Source organism: Macaca fascicularis, chromosome Y (assembly GCF_037993035.2).
Source record: "Macaca fascicularis isolate 582-1 chromosome Y, T2T-MFA8v1.1".
In the NCBI taxonomy this organism is placed as follows: Eukaryota; Metazoa; Chordata; class Mammalia; order Primates; family Cercopithecidae; genus Macaca; species Macaca fascicularis.
In genome coordinates, this window is record NC_132903.1 from 3,289,803 (window position 1) to 3,316,021 (window position 26,219).

The 26,219-nt window shown below is 43.3% G+C and overlaps 1 protein-coding gene across 34 annotated transcripts in view; it reads left to right on the plus strand.

Annotated features, from left to right (window-relative positions):
• TBL1Y (transducin beta like 1 Y-linked) overlaps positions 1 to 26,219 on the plus strand; it is a 227,247-nt gene that overhangs the window by 85,721 nt on the left and 115,307 nt on the right. The window lies entirely within an intron of this gene.

Sequence of the window (26,219 nt, forward strand, 5' to 3'; positions counted from 1 at the left end):
TTAATAGAAAACACTGATTCAGCTAATGGGGCTCATTTTACTGCACATGTCATTAAAAATTAGTCCAGGTAATGGATATAACATGGGAATATCATACTCCCTGGCACCCACCTTCATCAGGAAGAGTGGAAAGACTGAACCAAACTCTAAAAAACCACTAAGCTAAATTGGTTCTGGAGACTTAGTTACCACGGACCAAATGCCTTCTTATTGTCCCGCTGAGAATCTGAACTTCCCCTGCAGAAAAAGACTGGTCTTTCTCCTTATGAGATGGCTGTACAGATTGCATTATTTACACATCACTGCTGACCTTCCTACCTTTGAAACAAAAGATCAGTTTCTTAAAAACTATAATCTTGGTCTGTCTGCTACTTTCTCTTCCATAAAACTAAAGGTCTCAGTACAGGCACCACCCCTGGAGTTCTCAGGTAATCAACATCAACCTGAGGATCATGTCCTCATCAAAAGCTGGAAGGACAAAAAGCTCAAACTGGCCTGGAAAGGACCTTATCTAATGCTCCTAACTACTGATACTGCATTTCGAAGAGCAGAAAGAGGCTGGACCCATTACACGCGTCCAGAGAGCATTGTCCCCTCTGGAGTCATGGGCCATAGTCCGAGGGTGAAATTCTACCAAACTGAATCTAAGCAAAGTTTAACCTTCCATTTATTTTGTTACTCTTTCTTTCCTTACTCTACTGCTGAGCACCTTGTTATTAATATAACCAGGTCACCTTTTCCTCAGACAATTATATTTGATGCCTGCTAGCCATACCTTGCCAGGATCTCCAAAACTAAAGGCAGTTGGCCTCCTCAGAAAAATATGCATCTCTCCAAAGGCACATCTGACCTCTGTAACTCTTGCTTCATAGAGACCAAGTCCCTCACATTTCTCACTTTTTGGGAACTAAACAAGGATGAGTTTCTAGGGTGGCACTGTCCCTTCTGTGGACCACTGAGGAACAAGGGTGGACTTCCTCAAAAGGCTGCACCTCTCTAACACCATTACTTCGTTTCACCAAAGAAAGTGTTCCCTCTAATTGTCAACAGTATCAATGCAATCCAATGCAACTTTCTATTTTTACCTCTACCGATCCTGATCCCACTTTATGTCACTTCTATGGCATGAGAGCTAACTTGGCTGGCACAAAGCTCATAGAGTCTTTGAAATGCGTTTTATTAATCCCTCAGCCTAACCCGTCTTCTCCATTTGGACCTTCTTCTGATCAAACTGTCATCCCTTCCATACCCAATGATAGGACCAAAGTAGATGTTGTAGCAGTAAATGATTTATAACAAACTTTAGCAATAGAGATAGGATATCAAGATGCAAATGCCTGGTTGGAATGGATCAAATATTCTGTCCACACATTAAACAAAAGCAATTGTTTTGTCTGCGCATGGCAGACCAGAGGCCTAGATGGTCCCCTTTCCACTAGGATGGTCCTCCAGTTGACCAGGCATGGGCTATATGGTACCTCTTTTCTAGGATTCCACAGTCTTAGGTAACAAGTCATGCCAAGCTCTCTCTGCTAATCCCGAAGTACAACACCCTCCAGGCCAGCCCCCGAGGGCCATCCAGCCTCCATCTCCTGACACTAAGTTCACTTTGTGTCTCTCACAACAAAGAGGAAATTTAGCGTTCCTTGAAGACCTAAAGGGACGCCATGAGCATAAGAATTTTCAAGAGCTTATCAATCAGGCAGCCCTTGTTTATCTCCTAGCAGATGTGTGGTAGTATTGTGATGGACCTTTACTGGACACTCTTTCAAGTAACTGGAGCAGCACTTGTGCTCTAATCTAATTGGCTGTCCCTTTCACACTGACATTTTATCAACCAGAGGGGAAAAAAATACAATATCATAAAACAAGAGAATCCCCTTATGGGTCTTTTGACCCACACATCTATCTAGATGCAATTAGAGTCCCACAAGGAGTACCAGATAAATTTAAAGCCAGAGATCAAATAGCTGCAGGATTTTAGTCAACATTTTGGTGGGTGATAATTAATAAGAATGTATTGGATAAATTATACAACCAACAGTGGTTTATTAACTACATTAGAGAAGCTGTTAAAGGAATAGCTGAGCAATTAGGGGCTGCTTGCCAGATGGCTTGAGAAAATAGAATAGCCTTAGACATGATATTGGCAGAAAGAGGAGGAGTTTGCATAATGATTAAAACTTAACATACTACCTTCATCCCAAAGAATACTGCCCCTGATCGAAGTACAACAAAGGCATTGCAAGGTCTAATCGCTCTGTTCAATGAGTTAGCCAAAAACTCAGGGGTAAATGACCCCTTCACAGGGTGGCTAGAAAAATGGTTTGGTAAATGGAAAGGAATCACAACCTCAATTCTTAACTTCTCTCGCAGCCATGGTAGGTGTACTTACTCTTCTAGGGTGTTGTGTCATACCATACATCATGGGCTGGTGCAGAGACTCATGGAGACAGCACTTACTAAAACCTCACTTAACTCTCCTCCACCTTATTCAGAGAAGCTTCTTACAGAGAATCAAAAAGAACAACTCAACCAAGACGTGTTAAGGAAGTTTGAAGAGCAAGAACTGTAAAATTCAGCAGGGGGAAGTTGTTAAAAACAGTGAGTTCTAAGTTTCTCTTCAAAGAATCAGTATGTCAGTATGTTCAGTTTCTTTGTCCTTTGTTCTCCATTTTAAAGTTTAACTTCGTCGTTCTTTTTGTCTCCTTGGTCCTAGTTTCAGCAAACAACCTTCCTACCAGCTCTAATCAGTAGTTGACATCTGTTCCCCTGGTCACTTGCACCTATTCCTGTAGCAAAACTGCATGTCCCCCTCGTGCATCCCCCTCCTCACCCACATATTTAGAGTCCCAACTCATCCTAGTCACCTGCTGTGACCTGAGTCACCTTTAGTCACCTGTTCCATAAACATCTTTCCTGCCAAAACTGCTCACCCCACCACTCGGGTTTCTAGCCCTGCTGTCTTTAAAATAGCCAATAAGAATTAGCTTAGACTGTGTGATGCAACCCTAGCCAATTGGGGAATGACACAGCAGTAGGGGCTACCAGCGTCAGGAATAGGAACCCCTTCCGCTCCCTTGCTCAGGTGTGTTCTCACCATTGGTCCATCTGCAAGTCACATGCTTCTATAAAGGTAAAATTGCCATGCTGAGAAAATTTATGTTTGATTGCTATTTCTTTTGTGGCATTGAAAGTTTATTTCTAACAGTCTGGAAAGGTGCTCCTCCCAATCAATACTGCCCCTGATGGAAGTATAATAAAGGCATTGCAAGGTCTAACTGCTCTGTCCAATGACTTAGCCAAAAACTCAGGGGTAAATGACCCCTTCACAGTGTGTCTAGAAAATGGGTAGGTAAATGGAAAGGAATCATATCCTCAATTCTTTTTTCTCTCACAGACTTTGCTTTGAAGCAAAGGCAGGAAGACTGGAAGCGGGAGGGAACTTCCAGGTTACAGATAGGTGAGACACCAGTGGTTACATTATTTTGAGTTTGCAGTTCTTAGCTTGAGTTTTTGGGGGCCCAAGATGTTTTTCTTTTACGTAAATGTGCATTGGTATTTAAGCATACGTGACATATAAAACAATACCATTATAGCCAGTGTTTACATGTTTATGTAAATTGAGTTTATGGACAGACACGTTGCATATTTCTCTTTTCTTTTTTTCTTTTTGAGACAGAGTCTCACTCTGTTGCCTAGGCTGGAGTGCAGTGGCGTGATTTCAGCTCACTGTAAGTCAAGGGATTCTCCTGCCTCAGCCTCCTGAATAACTGGGATTACAGGCATATGCCACCATGCCTGACTAATTTTTGCATTTTTAATAGAGGTGGGTTTTGCCATGTTGGACAGGCTGGTCTTGAACTCCTGATGTCAGGTGATCCACCTTCCTCAGCCTCCCAAAGTGCTGGGATTACAAGCGTGAGCCACAGTGCCTTGCCTGCATGTTTTTCTTGATTTGTTGATGTAGAAAATAGTTTCTTCCTAAAGAGATGTTGTGTTAAAAACAATCCCTGATACTGTTGAAAGTTTTAGATGCCTTAGATTTAGTTTTCCTCTTTTTGCCTGAAGGGGTTGAATGCTGAAGCATCTAGTGTTCCTGCGTATGGGAATATTCCCACATAATTTTTGTTTCTAGTTCTGTTTCTTCCTGTGTTAGAAATAAGACTAAGGTGTGTAGCTGCATCTATAGTTCAAGATGAAGGGGTCTGTGTGAGAAATACAGTGTTTGCACATGTGCATGCATGTGTGTGTATGTGTGTGAGAGAGAGATGACATACAGAGTACACAACCTCTTTGTAATACCCCATTGACAGTGAAATCTGGCGCCTCTGGGCATAGCTTGCCCTTCGCAGTTTTAGATCTTATTGGTTGTGTAGTTTTTCAGCACTCAGATGTTTAGAGCTATGTATTTCTCAGAGCAGTCTCCCTTCTTTTTTTTTTTTTTAAATGTGCATAGAGCGCACATAAAAATTGTATGTCTTGTTTAGATGAGATCAGGGCATTCAGGGTAGTATGACTGTAGACCCTATCTCTTTTCAAAGATGACAGATTTATTGCTAGGCATGTTCTGGAAGGAGATTTTTGTTTTGTTTCTTTGGGATTCCCTTTTTGCTCAGTGAATGCATTGCGTAATTGAATGCATTGGTTATTTATTCTGTAAGCGCAGGTTGGTGGCTTCTGCGGAGGCCCATGCTTGGAGGTGGTTGCACTAGGGACAGTTGCTTTCTTCCCTCCTGGAGCTGATAGACTTGAGGGGAGGCAGATACTGGAAAGCAGCCACAAACACACCAAAGTGTGCGGTGGACTGAGAGAGGCCAGGATGTGAGGAGTTACTGTAGCTGCAGTACAGACCAGTGCCACGAGACTTTATTTTCACTGTAGGAGAGGGACTATTGAGGGAAAAGAACAAAAGACACATTTGCCCTACAGATTGAGGAAAATTACTATAGGGGTTTCTTCTCTGTTATACTCACAGTTGTGTGACTTTTTTTTTTTTTTTTTTTAGATGGACTTTCGCTCTTGTTGTCTAGGCTGTAGTGCAGTGATCTTGACTCACTACAACCTCTGCCTCCTGGGTTCAAGTGATTCTCTTGCCTCAGCCTTCTGAGTAGCTAGGATCAGAGGTGCACGCCACCATGACTGGCTAATTTTTATATTTTTACTAGAGGTGGGGTTTTACCATGTTGGCCAGGCTAGTCTTGAACTCCTGACCTCAAGAGATCTGCCCACCTTGGCCTCCCAAAGTGTTGAGATAAGAGGAGTGAGCCACCACGCCCAGCCTATGGTGTGACTTTTTTTGTTTGTTTGTTTCTTTTGAGACGGAGTTTCATTTTTGTTGCCCAGGCTGGAGTTCAGGGTTTAGGGGGCAGGCCCATGATCCTCACTCCTTCTGCTCCCTCCAGGAATTGGAAAGGGAATCTTTTTGCTCAGCATTTCCATGCCTCCCACAAGCCTGGCATGGAACCTGCATGGTTGCCTTAGTCTCCTGGGCTGCCCTAACAGAGCACCACGGGCCTGGTGGCTTAAAGTGCAGCTGGTCATTCTCCCATAGCCCTAAAGGCTCGAAGTCCCAGGTTACATGGTCGGCAGAGGTGGTTCCTCCTGAGGCCTCTCTCCTGAGCTTGTAGGCACTGTTTTCTCCCTGGCTCCTAACAAGGTCATTCTTCTGTCCGTGTCCTCATCTCCTGTTCTTTTGAGGGCACCAGGTTGGATAGGGGACTAAACCTAATGACCTTGGTTAATCACCTCTTTCAAGACCCTAACTCCAAATAAACAGACAACATTCTGAGGTCCTCAGGGTTAGGACTTCAGCATATGAGTTGGGATTGGGGATATAACATGCTGAGTATCCAGAACAAGCAAACCTATACAGGCAGAAAGTGGGTTCCTGCTTGCTAGGGCTGGGGACGGAGAACATGGGGTGACTGATAGCCAGCACAGGGTTTCTTTTAGAGGTGGTGAAGGTGTTCTGGAATTAGAGGTTGCACAACTTGGTGAACATTTTAAAAACCACTAGATTGTACACTCCAAAAGGTTGAATTTCATGGTATGTGAATTATATGTTAGTAAAGCTGTTAGAAACAAAAACTGAGGGCAACAGGTAAAAAGAGGAAGGGAGTTGAAAGCAGCATCAGGTGTGAACGGTCCATAATTCAGCTCATAAAAAAGCAGGAACTTTTAGCATAACTGTGCAGCTGTGTGTTGAAGACACGAGTGAATGCTTGCTTTCTGCACCCTTTGGCCTGGTTTTCTCTACTTTCTAATTTCATCATTATACCTTCTCTTTCTTCCTCCCACTCCCCACTTTTTCAAAACTTTTTTTTTTTTTTTTTTTTGAGACGGAGTCTTGCTCTGTTGCCCAGGCTGGAGTGCAGTGGCCGGATCTCAGCTCACTGCAATCTCCGCCTCCCGGGTTCACGCCATTCTCCTGCCTCAGCCTCCTGAGTAGCTGGGACTACACACGCCCGCCACCGCGCCCGGCTAATTTTTTGTATTTTTAGTAGAGACGGGTTTTCACCATGTTAGCCTGGATGGTCTCGATCTTCTGACCTCGTGATCCGCCCGCCTTGGCCTCACAAACTGCTGGGATTACAGGCATGAGCCACCGCGCTGGGCCTCAAAACATTTCTTCTAGTCTTTACCTGTGTCTACACAAAATTCCATAAACATAATACTGCAGTTCAAGGAAGTCTTCTGATATTAGGGCGACAACGTAGGAAAACATCTTTGGAGAAGTTTTGGTTTCCCTCTGAATGAAAACCCTCTGTGAAAGAGACACTTAAATACAGTTTTCAAATGCTCCTGAGACATTCCCAGATGTTCTTTCGGGAGAAGTGAAGGCAAGACAGTTTCCAAGGCAAACACAGACGTATTGCAGACAGAACCCAAGTAAAGAAAGGCACAGTGATGGTGGGTATTTATGCACCAGCATAAATGTGGAGGTCAGGGATGCTAGCTTACCAGGCCAGCATGATTGAGTTATAAGAGCTGGTGACCAGGACACTGCCTCTTCTGGGTGTCCTGCTCCAAGCTCCTTTGAAAAAGGAAGCAACTGGTGGACTTCCCTGGACTATGGTTAAATTGGATTCATGTTTGTGCCATGAAGACTCCTCAGAGCCAGGGATGCTGGCACCCTGGAGAGACCTTGCTCCAGGAGCTCAGGAGTGGGCAGAGACAGTGACAATAAAACACTGGCTTGTTGTGCCCAGTGCCTGGGCAGTGCTGAGCTCAGAGTGAGGAACCCAGAACCATGTGGGAGCAAGGCAGACGAGGAGCAGGGTTGCCCAGCAGCCTGTGAACTGGGTCAGTGTTCTGTCATACTGTCTTTCTGCTTTGCTGTCTGATCCCACTAAAGACTAGCCAGAGAGATGTGGAGATAAAAAATGGTGGGTTACCATTTCTCTTACTTTCACAGTGTCTACAATGTCTGTTTCACATCAACAGCAAGATCTGTGCAGGCATCCTAATAAGTATAAATAAGGTCCTCAAAAAAACTGGGTTGTGAGGCTCCTGTCATCTTAGTTTCTTTCATCATTTAAGTGATTATTTTTTACTTATTGACATACAGTTGTTACTTAGTGGCCACCTACTATTTTTGTAGAGTTCTTTATGTGCTTTCTGTGTACAAACATTTGTTTTCATGCTCATCCTTTTTCGGTGCAGCTTACATATAATAAGATGCACCCATTCTTGATTACTGTGGATTTAAAAAAAAAAAAAGGCTTATGGAGATGTGATTCACATATCAGACACCCATTTTAGGTGTATAATTCAACCATTCTTAATACTCTAATTAAAAAAAATACAGTGTTGAGTATTCCCCTTTTCTCCTTTTTCCGTAAAATGGACTCAGGATTGTGGGTAACTGCCATTAGTCCCTTGGTTTGATTCCTGGCTGTCAGTGTTTGCTGGGGACATTCGTACCTCCCTTTATAGGATATTCTGAGAGCATTTAAAAAATTCTAGTAAAAAGCATATCTGAAATGAGATCTCCTCTCTTAACCTTTCCCTGTTTCTCCTGCCTCCATCTCCCAGCAACCACTATTCCACTCTCTGCTTCTTTGATTTTCACTTCTTTAGGTAGCTTGTATAGGTGGAATCACTTTAAAAGCTGGTTCATGTAAGCATCTGGTCAACATTGAGTACATTTATTTATTTAATTTATTTATTTAAATGAGGTCTTGCTCTTTTGCCCATGCTGGAGTGCAGTGGTATGATGTTGGCTCACTGCAACCTCCACCTCCTATGTTCAAGCAATTCTCCTGCCTCAGCCTCCTGAGTAGGTGGGATTACAGGTGCCTGCCTCCAGGGCTGGCTAATTTTTGTGTTTTTAGTAGAGACGGGGTCCACTATGTTGGCCAGGTTCGTTTCAAAGGCCTGACCTCAGGTGATCTACCTGTCTTGGCTTTCCAAAGTGCTAGGATTACAGGAGTGAGCTACTGTGCCCAGCCTAAGTACTGTTGTTGTTATTTTTAAGAAGCAAGGCACATGGACTTCTGTCTTTTCACTGTGTGGAAGACTCCTGTCTTTTCACTGCACTGGTCCCGTGCAGACCCAGGCTTCCAGAAACCATCCCAGTTGAATTCTTACCCAACTTTTCCCCTAAAAAGGAGCTAGGAAACCTTCATTGTCAAGAATGCTTTGCCTGGTATGCATGTGTGAGTGATGTTATGTTTGTCATTGTTTGACAGAGGGGGAGGAATCTTCCAGTCCTGTATAAGGAAATGAAGTCATCACACACAGATGTGGTTTGGTTTATAGAGGGAAGGGATTGGAGGTGTAATATGTGTATGGCAAGAAGCCAGGCTTTCAAGTGTGAAGAGAAATAAACATTTTTGCCTCCAGAATTTTAACTTAACTGGAAAGAAGCCTGAATTCCACCTCTTGGGCACACTAGCCTGAGGTCTTCTCTGCATACCTCATCATTAAAGTCTTCAGGTGTGTGTTTAACAGTCTTCAGGGCTATATCTCTCACAGCCCCCTTTATGTGAGAGTCAGCACAAACTCATAAAGATGTTATGATGAATTCTATCAGAGAAATCTTTCTGGTTTTTTGAAAATAAACCATGCATTCTTTCATATCCAAATGATGGAACCTGGCTCACATTTCTTGTCAATATTAAAAGATAATGTCCTTTGTATTTTATATATAAACATCCTACTTCAGTGTGTAGGACTACCTCTCTTCTTGATTCTGAAAAGAGTGTATAGAGTGAGATTTTAAAAATGGAATTAGTGGGCATACAAGGATCAGAGTGACATTTAAGAAACCAGCAATAGATAGTGTTGGTATGAGGACTGGTAAAACTAGGGGTGGGAAATGAGCATTTTTGGTCCTGTATCATATTCTCAAGACATTTTCTAGTAATTCACTCTTTTCACATCAGAATGGTTTGAAATTGATCAGCCTGAAGCCACTAATGTGCGCTGTGGCACATGGATTTTAACACTAAAAACACAATTGTGCTTTGTTTTTGATGAACTCTGGCCATTTGAAGTGAGTAGGCATAGGCAGTCTTCTGTCCTATGATAACCTCAGTATATATCCTTTATGTACTTTACAAGCTGCTGCATGACAATAGTTAGTATGGGGCCATTACATAAAGCTATCCAATTTTAAATGTATTGGATAATTCTTGCTTGCCCCAGCATCAGAATTGACCACTTTTGTCATGTAATACTCACGTCTTACTGGCAATGCCCTGTAAAGTTACGTTAAGTTCTGTCTGTTGTGCACAGGTAATAATTATGAGATAATTTCCATAGAATTAAGGTGCTTCTTTGACTTACCTGTAAAATCAAAACAGAGCTTAAAAGAGTAGACACACATTACTCTTAAAATGAGCTGTCTCCCAACCACTATCATGACTTTAATCTTGCCAGGAGGGAGCTGGACTACAGAGTAACATTTCTTAGAGATCAAAGTCTACTAATTTAACTTTTGCCATAGAGGAAAGAGATTTTCTTCCATTTCATCAAGGCAGTGGCTTCAGCTCCACTTTTAGTGATGAGACAAGAAACTGGAGAGCAATTCTGATCTAACCGCTTAATTTAAATCTGTTCCTGATGAAAGACCTAATTTTTTGTCAACTGTTCATATAAAACATTTTGCTCAACACATATTTGAAGGAAAGATCAACGATTGCCTTTGGCATCATTTCCCTTTGTTGCTCCAGCTCTGCATTAACAAGCCCAGTTTTTAACCTAAGCCCCCATGTGAAATGGTTCACTTTATGAGGTTCCTGGCAGGTGCACAATATTCACTGTAGCAGGAAGAGCTGGATACCATGGCCTAGATAGCATCTCAGGTGCAAAAGATACTTAAGTCTGTCCTGGTGGCTGGGGGAGGTGGGGAAAGGGGGTGGGGAGGGGGGGGGAGGGAGGGAAGGAGAGGGAGAGAGACAGAGAGAGAGAGAAAAAAGAGAGAGGGAGAGACTTGCTCTGTTACTCAGGCTGCAGTGCAGTGGTGCAATCTCAGTCCACTGCAACCTCCGCCTCCCATGTTCAAGCAATTCTCCTGCCTCAGCCTCCCAAGTAGCTGGGATTACAAGTGTGTGCCACCATACCTGGCTCATTTTTATAGTTTTTGTAGAGATGGGGTTTCACCATGTTGGCCAGTTTCATCTTGTACTTCTGACCTCAGGTGATCTGTCTGCCTTGGCCTCCAAAAGCACTGGGATTACAGGCGTGAGCCACTGAGCCTAGCAAAAGCTGTATGTTCTTAGATTGTGTTCTCTTAGATTGCAGATGACAGTGGTTTTGCAATAGCATTTTCAGGCGAGGAAGGAGAAAGATAGTTTAGGGTTTCTTGCAATGTGGGGACCAGTTTTGTCATTGCTGTTGGTGGTGGTGGCTCTAATGGTACCGTGAACTTTTTGGCTGGTTAAAATTTGCTGCTGGTAGTATGAATTTTGACTGGTTAAATTTTGGAAACTTGCCTGTAATTTTATTTGATAGATGACAAAAATTGATAAATGACTTAATAAGTGATAAGCATTCTGAATGGACTGGTTTCAGGCTTTGATCCTGCTTTGATCCTTTCCAACTGTGCTTCCCCTACCCTCAGGCCGTCCCTATCATGCTTTGCTTGTCTGGCACCACTCACCCTGTCCTGACACTGGATGATTTATTTCTGAATGAATTGCTCCTGGAAGCTTTTCTAACATCATTACAGTTGGCAGCAACAGAACTGTCTTGGGATGCTCCTGGAGCATATAGATAGATGTAAACACAGCATTTTGGTAGCTCTACTTCCCCAGCATTTTCTTTTAGAATGGGGGTGTCAGAAGGTGGGGCCATGATGAAGACTGTTGGTACTGTGTGTTTCTTTGTGCATTTTCATCATGATCTGAGCTTGTGAAAACTCTCCTGTGGCCCTTCCTCCCACTTTGGAAGAAATTGGAGCAAGAGTGGACAGCAATTGGGTTCATAGCGTGATATGAATCACATGACAGCTCAGTCCTTCGATTCCTGGGTACTGCAGAGAGGGAAGAATAGGCCTCGCAGGGGGTGTGACTGGTAGCCCATGTGGCCTGTCTCCTGCTACATGTCACCATACTGAACATTTGTGTGTGCTCTGTGTGTTTTCAAAACACCTTCATCTCACCCGCCCTGGACTCATCCCTGTGAACAAGGCAGGGTGAGCATTACCATCTCTCTGGACCAACAAGGAGACTGCAGCTTGTAATGCATGAGGTTGCTTCCCCATTGCTCTGGAGGCATAGAAAGTGGGTCCCTGGGACGCAAATCCATGTGTTGGATTCTGGCCACCCATGCCTGCTGGTCACCCTCAGTTCTTCCCTGGATTTGATTCTGTGGCTCTTCTGGATGTCTGTGTGAGTGTGTTATGGGTAAGTCTATTGTTGTTGAGGGGAGTGAAGGGGAAATTAGCTGGCCAGAAATCTCTGTGCAGTGGCTTTCATGAGGTTGGCTATATCCAAGCCCTGTGTGATTGTCACTTTTCAAGGCAGCAGGGTGACTTTGAAATCAGATGGGTATTTTCCTTATTCACAGAGACTTTGTTCCTACCACTGCCCCTCCTCGTCATCTTCCCCCACTCCCTCCCCTCATTATTCCTCTTGCTGGCTCACATACTGAGTGGGGCATTCCAGCCTGTGCACGGGAGGTCAGGAGAAAGAGGAGGCAGAGCTGTCAGAGTGTGACCCGTCATTTTGGGGGGTGTGCAAGTGACTGCTCCTGCACTTGAATGGCTCTCATTCAATGGATCCATGGGTATAAGGGACATTGTCCAAGCTATATGCTCTCTGTTGATGCTTGTTTTTAAATAACCTGTTTGATTGAGCTTGTCTAAAGTCTTCTTTGTGCCAGGTGTCAGGACAGGTGATAGAAAATTCTGACCGAAGCCAAAAATTCCAATATCAAAAATGACAGTGATATATCCTTGCCCCTAACTCAGCTAACAAACAGGGGTAAAGGATTATCTTCCACATACGGAGAGGCCATAAGCCTTGAGTGACAGTAGCTGAACATAGAACATTTTTTGCAGATGTCGCTGAGTCTTAAACTCATTATGCTTATAAGGATAATCTGCTGTTCTTAAGAGGGCAAAAACAACCACAAGTCTACCTGCCCTGTCTACCTCTGCCTCCATTTAGATCCTGGTAGGGCCTGGCAGGGGGAGTTTTACAAGAAGTTGGGGCAAATTACTCCAACAGATACTTCCACCCAGCATCGTGTGTAAATGCTGTTGTGAATTTTTTAACAGTATTCCAAACTGCTACTAATTATTAGGTGTTTGCTCAAGTCAGGAGCAGGAGAAGTACAGGCCTTGTTATCACAGGGTCTGTGAAACTCTGTTATGGTGTCATAGTCAAAGAACTTGGGGCTGGAAAGTGGGCTTCGCTGGAGATTCTTGCTCCATTCCGGCTTGTTGCACATAGGAGATGCACTGGAGAATGCAAGGCCAGAGTCTGGAGACGTGAGGGGTCCTCATGCCTGCCCAGCATGTGGTGGCGAGACTCCAGAGACACATACGAAAGCATGCTGTTAAGTAGACAGTGTGGCATAAATACAAAGTGAGTGAGGTTTTTTATATATTTTTAAACATCACAGTGAACATTTAATATTTATTCTACTTATTTCAATATTTTATTCAATATTATTTCATTATGAAGACTGAATTGATCCTGGCTGTGTCTGTGAGGATGTTGCCAAAGGAGATTAACATTGAGGGAAAGGCACTAGTAATCAGCGGCCAGCACAGTTATAATACAAGCAGGCAGAAAGGAGAGACTGGCCTAGCCTGTGACCCTACATCTTTCTCCCATGCTGGATGTTTCTTGCCCTCAAACATGGGACTCCAAGTTCTTCAGGTTTGGAACTTGGACTGGCCGTCCTTGCTCCTCACCCTGCAAATGGCTTCTTGTGGGACCTTGTGATCATGTGAGTTAATACTTAATAAACTCCCCTTTATATATATGTCTATTCTATTAGTTCTGTCCCTGTAGAGAACCCTAATACACTGTTAACATTTTTGCCAGTTTGCTTTCTTTCTCACTTCTGTAAGTTTGTTTCCTTTCCTCCTTCACTCTTCTCCTCTTTTCCTTTCCTTCAGTCCATGGACGTTTAGAACATTGTCCTACAAAACCACAGTACTTACATTCTCAGAATTGTCATGCCTCATAATTAAATATATGATGGTATTATTAAACACGCTGTCATATGTAAATTTCTCCAGTTGTTTAGTTCACGTTGTAATCATGGGTATTGTATTGTATTTAGTTTTATGTCTCTTTAGTCCTCCAACCTTTTATGACATAGTAGTTTTAGGATTTGTCCATTTTCCTCCATGATTAGTGTGATGTTGAACAGTTTTGTTGGGACAGTGCACAGGTGATAATTATACTTCTCATTGCATCCCCTCAGGACCTCAGAATCTCCTTGTTCCTTGATAAAGGTGTATCCCCCAGATGGCTCCCTATCAAAGCTCCCTTCTCTCCTTAACCAATGAGTAATCTGCATTGTGATACTGAGAGATAGTGTGATTATTCTGTTCCTCACAATAGTTTTTCTTTGGTGGTTTTAGCATCCATTGATTACCATAAATTAGTAAAGCTTATATGGCTGGCCTTAAACCAAACTCCACCAAGTTTGCTAACTTATGTATTGTCTGATGAGCTTTTGCACTACCGCAACAGAGTTGAGTTGGGACAGAGACCAGACAGTGAAAAATACTATTTAGCTGAATGCTGAACTAGTACATTTTAGTTAAAAAAAGAGATGTGTTTCTAGTTCTTCCATTCAGATACATTTATTAGTTTGTGTTCTTAAAGAAGAGTTTTCTGTTTTGATCTTAAAAAATAAGTATGGACTCATTTATTCTTAATTTTAAAAAAGGTGTCATTTATCATTATTCTTTTACATTCATATGTTGCTCTAAAGTCAGCCAATGGGAGCTCCTTCAGGATGGGTGCTGAGTTATTCTGCCATATTTCCCTTCAGGATGGTCCCTGGTGGGCGTGGTGGCTCATGGCTGTAATCCCAACACTTGGGGAGGCCAAGGTGTGTCCGGAATTTATCCCTTCTGGTGAATTCTTGGTCTCGTTGACTTCAAGAATACAGCTGCGGATCTTGCGGTAAGAGTTACAGCTCTCAAAGGTGGCATGTCTGAAGCTGTTTGTTCCTCCCAGTGGGTTCATGGTCTTGCTGACTTCAGGAATGAAGCTGCAGATCCTCTCAGTGAGTGTTACAGCTCTTAAAGGTGGTGCGGACCCAAAGAGTGAGCAGCAGCAAGATTTGTTATGAAGATGGAAAGAACAAAGCTTTCAGGCTGCTGGCTGGGGTGGCCAGCTTTTATTCCCTTATTTGTCCCCATCCATGTTCTGCTGATTGGTCTATTTTACAGAGTGCTGATTGGTCCATTTTACAGAATGCTGATTGGTGCATGTCCAATCCTTTAGCTAGACACAGAGCACTGATTGGTCTGTTTTTACAGAGTGCTGATTGGTGCATGTACAATTCTTCAGCTAGACACAGAGTGCTGATTGGTGCATTTTTACAGAGTGCTGATTGGTCCATTTACAATCCTTGAACTAGACACAAAAGTTCTCCAAGTCCCCACTTGACCCAGGAATTCCAGCTGGCTTCACCTCTCAAATGGAGGTAGTTCACCTGAGGTCAGGAGTTTGAGACCAGCTTGGTTAACATGGAAAAACCCCATCTCTATTAAAAACACAAAAATTAGCTGAGTGTGGTGGCTTGCACCTGTAATCCCAGTTACTTGGGGAACTGAAGCAGCAGAATCCCTTGAACTGGGGAGGCAAAGGTTGCAGTGAGCTGAAATTGCTCCACCGCACTCTGACCTGGGCCACAGTGCCAGACTGCATCCCCACCCCCCATTCCCCCAAAAAAAGATGGGTCCTGGCTTCTTCTGTCATATTCCTCTTCAGGATGGGCCTTGGATTCCGTTCATGTTCTTCTTGAGGATTGGTCCTCACTTCTTCTGTTATGCTTCCCTTTAGAGTGGACCGTGGGTTCCTCTGTCATTTTTTTTTTTTTTTTTTTTTTTTTTTAGGATGGGCCCTGGGTTCTTCTGTCATGTTTCCCTTCAGAATGGCCGCTGGATTTTTCTGTTATTCTCTGCTTCATCTTGAGCTCTGGGTGTTTCTGTATTGTTCAGCTTCAGGATGGGCCCTGGGTCCTTCTCTCATATTTTCCTCAGGATAGGCCCTAGGTTGTTTTTTTCCACTTCTCTAAGGCCCTTTATCTCTTTCGTTGACCCGAAGAGGTTCCAGGTTCACAGTGGAGATTTTCTGCTGCTCACCTTGAATAAGCCCTTTGGCCTAAGAGCCTTGGAGAATGATATTTAATGTTTAGAAACCAAGAACTGATAACTGAGTATGTTCCATTTCTATTTGGGTATTATTGCTCCAACGCTTCTTGGGTGGAGAGATCCAGGAAGTAGATATTGTTTCTGTGTATGCTTTCCCACTGTCCCTCTCTCTCAAGCCCACAGGATGCTTCTTTTCCTATCTCTTACCACTTAGGTCATGCTTCTATAGTGAGAATTTGCTGCATACAGCATCAACATATTGACACATTTGTTCTCTTTTATGAGACAAAAAGTTTCAGAAATGCTTACATTGATGCTGCCACTACCATTGCTACCATCACCACTACCACCACCACCACTACCAAAACAATGAAATAAAGTTCAAGATTTCTTGCATTTTATTGTCTTTAGAATATGTCTCACTATTGGTGTATAGACTGTACAAAATTTGCTTAATTTAATATTTTCTCTAGTGTGTCTGTTACCAATACCCACAAGTAGGTTAAACTCTTCATTTTCTTGTTGAATTTAAGATACACATGTTTTCTTCTTTTTCAGTTGTCTTATTTGAATGCATGAAACATTTCATGATCCAGAAGTCAAAATTCTATTAATAGGTTTACTCAAAGTTCTCTACTCCCATTCTTATCCAACTACCTTGTTTTTGTGTCTCCTTAACGTCAACACCTAACACATGGGTGCATCCAGTTTCAGTCTCAATTATTGTTTATTTTTTTGATTTTGAGATGGAGTCTCTCACTGTCACCTGGGATGGAGTATAGTGGGGCAATCTAGGCTTCCTGCACCCTCTGCCTCCTGGGTTCACACTATTCTTCTGCCTCAGCCTCCCGAGTAGCTGGGATTATAGGTGCACACCACCACACCCAGCTAATTTTTTTACATTTTTAGTAGAGATGAGAGTTCACTGTGTTGGCCAGGCTGGTCTTAAACTTCTGACCTCATGATCTGCCTGCCTTGGCCTCCCAAAGTACTGGGCCTCCCATACTCATGAGCACCGCACTTGGCCCTGAAATGTTTTGAGATTTATTTAGCTAAGTTTGTAGGAGTTTAGTGCTCTTGTAATTAGAAGAGTTTCTCCAGTGACATAGTGAGAAGAGACGAACCTGGGACCTTTTGGGTTTTCTTGATATTCACATATATTTTGTGTGTGACATAGGAATTGTCAGGAACCTGCAGTGCAATATTTCTTGATCTCCATTCGTGCAAACTGTGGAATAAAAAGAAAGGTGAATTTTAATTCATGTAAACTTTATATGCTTTTTCTCATGCTTGCTTAAAGATAGCAACTATACTTTGAGTTCAGTCTCAGTGCAGACAACCTCAAAAGAAAGTACGTTGCACTAATGAAGCCCTTTTCATGACACAAAGGGCAAAATCTGAATTTCCCTCCCTTTCTCTGTGGTCTCCCCTGTTGCTCCCTGGATCCCAGCCTGTCTCCCCAGGCCTGGAGCTGGGCCAGCTGGGTCTGTGGCCAGGAGGTGGGGTGTAGGTCCTCCTGTGCTCCTCAGCCACAGGTTCTGCAAATTGCAGTCTGTGGGGCAGACTCAATTTCCAGCCTGAGTAAGGACCTCCAGCTAAGAATGGCTTTGACATTTTAAAATAGCCAGGGTGAAAAAACTAAGAGGATTATGTCATGACACATAAAATGATATAAAATGGAAGTTTCAACATTCATACATTTTGATTTTGTCAATAAAAGTTTCTGAGAAATTTATTTTCTTTTTGTATTTAATGTTAACTACATAATATACTTGATTTTGCCTTCCTGCTCACTGAAGCTAAAATATTTACTGTCTGGCCCTTTCCAGAATGTCGCTGATGCCTGCTTGGTGGAATGACAGCTTCTACACAGGTGTAGAAGACCATACATCCCAAGCAGTTATAAATGCCACTCACATTCTCAGCTTTAATGACTCAAAAGAAAGGGTGCTGTTCCCTCCCTTTTGTCCCAGGCAGGCCGCCTTGTTTGTTACACAGTGTTATCACTGCAGAACTCAACAATGCCGTTGCCTGATGGCCATTTCTTTGGGGATGGGAGGGTTGGGGGTCAGTATCTGATCCGACTTGAATGGCTAAAAGTCCGGACTTAGTACCACAGAGCAGGTCACTGATGGTAGGATATTTAGGGTACTGAGTTGCTGGCGCCCTCTGCTCAGCTCCTGACAGCAGCATGAAGGATGCTTTCGTGACACCCAGCCTTCAGCATGGGAGATGGTGGCAGAGGAAACAGGGAGATGTGCAGATGGGTGTGCTGCAACTGTACACATTTGGTACCCACCCGGGGGCACTGGTCTCATTTCCCAGAGTCCCTACATACCTGATCTTGGCTGCTTTTAAATGGAGGTGTGGGTCTGCGATCCCAGAAATATTCCTCTCTGGTTCTGCACCATGCTCTTTACCATAATTGAGGGTATAGGAGCAGGGAAGAAAGATGCAGACAGATGAAAGCAGGAAAATCATTTTTAGAGTCATAGTTAAAAAGATAAAATTAGAGCTTTAATGTAGACTCTATTTCCAGCAATCCATTGTATTCTTTGTTCACAAGCTAAATGAAAATAGTCATTCAAAAATGATAATTATGTAACCTGCAAAAATGTCAGTCAAGGAAGGGAAAAACGGAATGGGGGTTAATACATGACTGTCTCCCAAGTTCCCTCCGTGATTGCAGGGTTTTGGTGTAAAGCTGACAAAACAGGGCCGGGCGCGGTGGCTCAAGCCTGTAATCCCAGCACTTTGGGAGGCCAAGACGGGCGGATCACGAGGTCAGGAGATCGAGACCATCCTGGCTAACACCGTGAAACCCCGTCTCTACTAAAAAAATACAAAAAAAAAAAAAAAACTAGCCGGGCGAGGTGGCGGGCGCCTGTAGTCCCAGCTACTCGGGAGGCTGAGGCAGGAGAATGGCGTGAACCCGGGAGGCGGAGCTTGCAGTGAGCTGAGATCCGGCCACTGTACTCCAGCCTGGGCGGCAGAGCGAGACTCCGTCTCAAAAAAAAAAAAAAAAAAAAGCTGACAAAACAAAGGAACTTGTATTTATTTTTATTTTTGTGAGACAGTCTGACTGTGTCATCCAGGCTGGAGTGTGGTGGTACAATATTGGTTCACTGCAACCTCTGCCTCCTGGATTCAAGTGATTCTCCTTGAGTTATTGTTGTGATTGTTGTTGTTACTGGAAAGCCAAGGGGCTGTAGAGAAATGGTTGCACCATCTATCATATGTCCCTAGAAATTGCACATAGTTAAGTTAAAACCTCACAGAACCCTTTTGCATGAGGCCCAGTGCTATAGTTATTCATAAACAATTTCAATTTACTTTTCTGAAGGGCAGTTCAATTAAACTTCCATGCTTGCATATCCATACACGGTTTTCATGTGGTCTGTTTGTGGATGACTTGTTTTACCATTTCTTACTCATCAGCTTGAATAGTAGTGGGAAAGGGTTCACACTTTGCTCCCTGTATTGCAGAACAGTCCACGGTCTGGGCATGGCTCTCCAGTAAGGAGCCTTCTAGGGCTCTGATGCTCATCAGTTGTGGTGGTGGTGATGGGGCAGGGGCAGGAGGTTCCTTCCCACTCTGCACCCACCAGAGGACACTTGACAATGTGTGGATACATTTTGAATTGTTGCAGTGGAGGTGGGGTGGGAGAAACATCCTCCCATGTACAAGGCCACCCCTACAACAAAGAGTGATGACCCCGAAATGTAGTGCTGACATAACAAACCCTGTCCTAGAGTACATTTCTTTTCTTTTTTCTTTTTCTTTTTTTTACAGACACATTCTTGCTCTGTCACCCAGACTGGAACGCAGTGGTGTCATCATAGCTCACAGCAGACTTGAACTCCTGGGCTAAACCCATCCTCCTACCTTAGCCTTCTGAGTTAGCTGGAACTATAGGTGTATGCCACCATGCCCAGCTAATTAAGAAAAGTTTTTTTGTTCACGTATAGTGGCTCATGCATGTAATCCCAGCACTTTCGGAGGCCGAGGTAGGCAGATCACTTGAGGCCAAGAGTTTGAGACCAGTCTGGCCAACATGGCAAAACCCCATTTCTAGTAAAAATACAAAAATTAGCTGAGTGTGGTGGTAAGACGCCTATAACCCCAGCCACTCAGGAGGCTAAGGAACAGCAATCACTTGAGCCAGGGAAATGGAATTTACAGTGTAAGCAATAGCGCGAGACTCTGTCACACACACAACATTCCTTTTTCTGTTGTTGTTTTTTTGGGGGCTGGGGGATGGTGAGATGGTAGAGATGAGATCTTGCAGTGTTGTGTTGTACAGGCTGATCTGGAACTACTGGCCTCAAACAAAACTCCTACCTTTGCATCACAAAGTTCTAGGATTTATAAACATGAGCCAGTGTACCTGACCATGTTCTAGGTTACCTTTCATTTTGGTAAGTGCCGGGGGAAGTTTGATCTGCCAAAAGATCATCTTCTTGGAGACGACCAAGTTCCTGCACTGCCCAGATATGCAGGCATTTAAATTCTGAAAGGCTCTTGGAAACATGAGGCTTAGATCCCAGAAGCCTCCTGGATGTAGAGCAAATGAGAGCTGGGGGCCTGCTGCCCAGCCCAGCCCAGCCCAGCTAAGTCTTGACTGTTTCTCATATTGATTTTCATTCAGATTCCATCAAGGACTCTCTTGAAGGATGCTGACTCAGGCTGTCTGTCTTACTTCATTTCTTTGCAGGGCAGTAAAGCTGGAACAGAATGTTCCCGGAGGAGGCATTATGAGAATCAGGTCCTGCCTTTGCTAGATGCATCAAGAACCTTCAATTTCTTTTTTTTTTTTTTTTTTTTTGAGACGGAGTCTCACTCTGTCGCCCAGGCTGGAGTGCAGTGGCCGATCTCAGCTCACTGCAAGCTCCGCCTCCCGGGTTTACCCGATTCTCCTGCCTCAGCCTCGCGAGTAGCTGGGACTACAGGCGCCCGCCACCACGCCCGGCTAGTTTTTTGTATTTTTTAGTAGAGACAGGGTTTCACCGGGTTAGCCAGGATGGTCTCGATTTTCTGACCTCGTGATCCGCCCGTCTCGGCCTCCCAAAGTGCTGGGATTACAGGCTTGAGCCACCGCGCCCGGCCGAACCTTCAATATCTTTACAAGAAGCAGGATAACCAGTTTGTAGAGTACTGTGCTTTGTAGCAGAGTATGGCTTCTGTTAACACAGCTTCAGTGTTGCAAAGGTCCCCAGCCAGCACGGTCTCGCCCTTAATTACTGCTTCAGAACCACAAGTTAACAGTTTAAAGAGTTTTCACAGTAGCTTGAAGTGTGATCTCTGGTATTATGGTCATATCCTTGGACTTGGCCCATGTTACATAAATTAAATTTTTATAAGCACAATGCCTCTTGCCATGTGCTTGCTATTGGGAATCTGATTCCACAGAAAATAGTAGTGTATTAAACATGTTGATTCCAGTACTTACAGTTCTATTCATGTGCTACCGGTATAGTGCATCTAATAAGAAAGAATCGCTTTTTTTTTTTTAATCCAAATGCACGTATGTGATCTTAGCTTGAGATATCATTTCTCTGATCAAGAATATTGGCAGATGAAGTTAAGAATTAAAATTTATTTCAATTAACTCAGTTGCAGGATTGCTGTGCATAAGCCATATGCAGTTTCAGCAATAATGAATGAGGTTCCAGTGTGTTTCTTATTGTTTTCAAAAAGGTAGTGAGTAAAATTAGATATTAAAGTGAATTGCATTGTGTGAAGATTGGGACAGATGCCACACATATAGTTCAGATGGTTGCCTGACAGTCCCTGACATATCCTCTTGGCTTGTTAATTTGGAAATTGTTGAACATATTCAGAAGTATACAACACTTGGTATATTCCTGCCTACTCTTCACTCACCGCCAACTATTGTCAGCTTGTCACAAGTTTGTTTTATCATCTGCTCAGTGTTTTCTGTTTAGAGTAAGTTAAAGCAAATCCCAGACAGCACGTGATTTCACCCATAAATATTTCAGGTTTTATCCCTAATATAGAAGGATTTTTTAAATGATACTGTTATCATTCTGTAATTGTTCCCTGTTTGCCATAACAAATGGCCACAGACTAGGTGGCTTAAAATAGCAGAGATGTATTGTGTCATTATCGAGAAGGTCAGCAGGGTGGTCAGGCGGCAGCAGGGCGGCTTCCTTTTGGAGGCTCCAAGGGAGAGCCCCTTCTATGTCTGTCCTCCAGGTTCTGGTGCCTGCAGGTGCCCCTTGACCTGTGGCTGCATAATTCCCATCTCTGTCTGATAGGAGGACACTGCATTTAGAGCTCACTCAGGCAATAATCCAGAATGTCCCATTTCAGGATTCTTAATTTAATGACATCTGCAGTGGACCTTTTTTCCAGATGAGGTCACATTCAGTCTTTTACTATATAAGGGCATACTCATGGATTCCAGGGATCAGGTTGTGGACTTAATCCTGTTTCTTTGATGCTCCTTAATCCTGTTTCTTTGATGCTCATGGGAATGTGTGAGTTAGGGTCATACAGATTATCTTTGTGCTGTATGGGGTTTTTTTTTTTAAATTTTATAATGATTTATTGAGAAAGAAGGTTGATAGCATATACAGGAAAGTGTTATTGATAAATATGAAAAGAAATGCATGTTTTTAGGCCAAGCAGAATGCTTGTAGGAACCAGTGTTCTACATTAAAATTATATATGAACCCCAAGTGTTAATCATCTATAAACTGTATATAGCCATGAATTACCTCTTTGATTGTTGTGAAGATAAGAATGAATACACTATTAACACAGTATATAAATGTTAAGCATTTAGTAACTATAGTTGGCCTCTTTTTTTCTGGAGGCTCGAAGTTGGTTGTAACTGTCAAACCAAGAAAATAATACTAACTACTAGCAACACATAATGCAAAGGAATAATTCCTGTGATACCTGAAGAACTCCCATAAAGTGCTGAGGAAGATGACTGGAGAAAAATGAGAAAAATGAACAAAAGACATAAAAAGTTTTTTTTTTTAAATTATACTTTAAGTTCTAGGGTACATGTGCACAACGTGCAGATTTGTTACATACGTATACATGTGCCATGTTGGTGTGCTGCACCCATTAACTCGTCATTTACATTAGGTATTTCTCCTAATGCTATCCCTCCACTATCCCTCCACGCAGTCCCCCACGCACCAACAGGCCCTGGTGTGTGATATTCCTCCCTGTGTCCATTTGATCTCATTGTTCAGTTCCCACTTATGAGTGAGAACATGTGGTGTTTGGTTTTCTGTCCTTGTGATAGTTTGCTGAGAATGATGGTTTCTAGCTTCATCCATATCCCTGCAAAGGACATGAACTCATCCTTTTTATATGGTTGCATAGTATTCCATGGTGTTTGTGTGCCACATTTTCTTTAACAGGGTCTTGTTCTGTGGCTCAGGCTGTAGTACAGTGGCACCTTCACGGCTCACTGCAGCCTCCACCTCCATAGAAATTTGTAACTGTGTGTTTTATTTTTTTTTCCTGTTTAGACTTTATCACATTATACTGCTTACCTGGCCTAAACAAAATAAATAATTTTGTAGATAAAACCACAAGACAATTGTTTAGCTTACCTGTGAGACCAAACGGTTGCATTAGCCAGCATGGGAGAATATTGTGGACAAACGTGTGGCTTCATCAGTGAAGATTAGATGTGAAGTCTTTTAAAAATACATTAAAATTTTGGACTAATGATGGTTTGGATGGGACTAATCTCAAGTTGCTTGAGTCTAGAAGGCAAGATAAGAAGTGTTTGTAATTGTTACATAGGGCAGCCCTCCTAAGAAAACTAGGGGTCAGCAAAATTGGCTATTTGTCTAGACTGGTAAGTTGTATGGGTCTGAAATAAAGACAGTCTCTTTCCCCAGGGGATATTTGGCAACATCTGGAGACATTTTTGGTATCACCTTGGGGGAAGGGTAGTACTGGCATCTGGTGAGTAGAGATCAGGGCTGCCATGCCACATACTGCAATGCAGAGGTCAGTCTGCTCCCACCCCCCACCACTGCAGCCAAGAATGATCCACTCAGTGGAAGCACCTCCCCCCTTTCACTGATGTCGCCAGACATTGCCTAATGCCTCTTGCAGGGCGTAATCACCCCTACTTGAAAACCACTGCCCAAAACTATGAGGCTTTGCAATCAGTCATTTAAGCTCCTTCCCTCTGAACTCAGGGAAGGTTCATGACTCCCTCAAGCTGCCTTGGCTTTCTGTAGGAGCACAGATAAAAGCCATCTCTGACACAGGGCCCTAGGTTCTGTGGTTTCTGAGAACCACCATGAGTGAGGATCCCAGGGAAGCCTTTCTGGGTCAGGCTGCTTTAATATTATTTTAGATGCTGATTGAAAGTCAAAAAGGGGGAGGACTAGCACTATGCTGGAGGACCCTGAAGCCCGGATGGCTCATGGTTTCCTATAATGCTAACCATGCCTGGAGTATCTAGTTATAAATAATTGTGCTGATGCCATAAATGTTTTACATTGGTTCTCAGGTATGCATACAAAAAAAGTCATGAATGCACCTGTTGGCAAAGGAAGAGAGCTGAGACCTAAGTGGAAAGAAGACTCAGGAAGAAACAAGTTAGAAACAAATTTCAACATTGACAGAAAAAGAGAAAATGAGTCCAAAAGACTTGAGCTTTAGGAATATCTGTCTAAGGACAAAAGTACAGAAAAACTTGAGGGACAAGTTTTTGGGAGAAGGGAGAAGTAGGGGCAGGGCGTTGAAGTACCTGCTGTTCACCCTAAACCCAGCATGCTGTTCACTGCTTGCTTTTAGGGAGTGGTTATAGTGGTCTGTTTCAGAAGATTCAAGTCTACACCGCCTCTGCCACTGAAGTTCCTTTTGACCATGCAGATATCTTTGCCTTTCATCTCCTTCCTAAAATGCTGTGAGCAGTTTTCCTCCTGGAGGCATTAATTGGGAGTGGCAATGAATGCCCAGTTCTTCACAGTCCTTTGGCCCACACGCATTTCTAGCTGCCCACAGGCCAAACTGGATTTTAAACGCCAAAAGCTACAGACACTGACAGAGTGTTTTTGAAAAGAAATAAATGCATGAAATACTCCAAATGTATGGGGAATATTTATACCCAGAAGTCCTTGAGCCAAGTGTGTCCTTAAGGAACAGTGCTGCCAGACAGCCATTAGCATGGTTCACCTCTGGTGGTGCAAGGATGTTCTCCTTAGATGTGAGCTCTGATGTTCTACTGACATGTGTGACCAAGAAAGCAATGATTAGGCAGCCCATAACCCTGGCTCCAGTATTGTTAAGGATGGCCACTGATTGGGCTACATGCATTAGTCAGTGTCATTATTTGTTACGGACTGAGTTGTGTCTACTTCAAAAGAGAAGTATTTAAGTCCCAGTCTCTTGTATCTCAGACTATGAGCTTATTTGGAGGTGGGATCTTAACCAGCTTAAAGGGAGGGTGACTGGCATCCTTAGAAAAAGAGAAAATTTGGACACACTCATATAGGGAAATGGCCATGTGAATAGCCACCTCTAAGCCAAGGAGACAGGCTCAGAACAGATTTTCTGTCACTGTCCTCGGAAGGAACTAACCCTCCCAAAGCCTTGATCTCTGAATTCTGCATTCCAGAACTGTGAGAGAGTAAGTTTTGATTGAGCCATCCCACTTTTGGTACTTTGTTATGGTGGGCCTATGAAACTCATCTAGTGTTACTAGTCTTTCACACGTATTTCAGTCCATGAAATGCAGCCAGCACAGGAATGCTTCAACTTACGAAAATGGAGAAGAGAAAGAATATTGTGCTTCAGCTAGTTTTCTCATTATCCAGAAAAGAAAAAACTCTGACCTCTGAAACCTTGGAGAATGTCTTCTTAAGATGCCAGAGCCCGTATGTCTGCCTGGTCTATGCAGAGCCTATACTTTTGCCTGGTCCAGGTGCATGCCACACTGGGCATCATCTCTCTCTGCCCAAGTGGCACTGGATGATGTCCAAGACTGGCTAGATCTGAATGGTTTCCATAAATAACTCATGCTGTTTCTGGTCACTGAAGAAAGAGGAAGCCAAAGCCATGTGCGTAAGTTTGCTGTGGCTGCCATAACAAAGTTCCACTAAGGCAGCTAAAACAATAGACATTTATCGTATCCCAGTTCTGGAGGCCAAAAGTCCAGAATCAAAGTGTTAGCAGGGCTGCTTCCTCCTGAGGGCTACAAGGCAAGATCTGTTCCATGCCCGTCTCCCAGCTTCTGGCGGTTGCTGGCAGGCTTTGGTGTCCCTTGGCTTGTAACTGAATGACCCATATCTCTGCCTTCATTTCCACATGGCCTTTTTCCTGTATTCGCCTCTGTGTCCAAATTTCCCTTTTTGTAAGGACAGCAGTCTGACGTAAGCCTATCTTAGGTCAGACCTGTCATAACCAGTTTACATCTGCAAA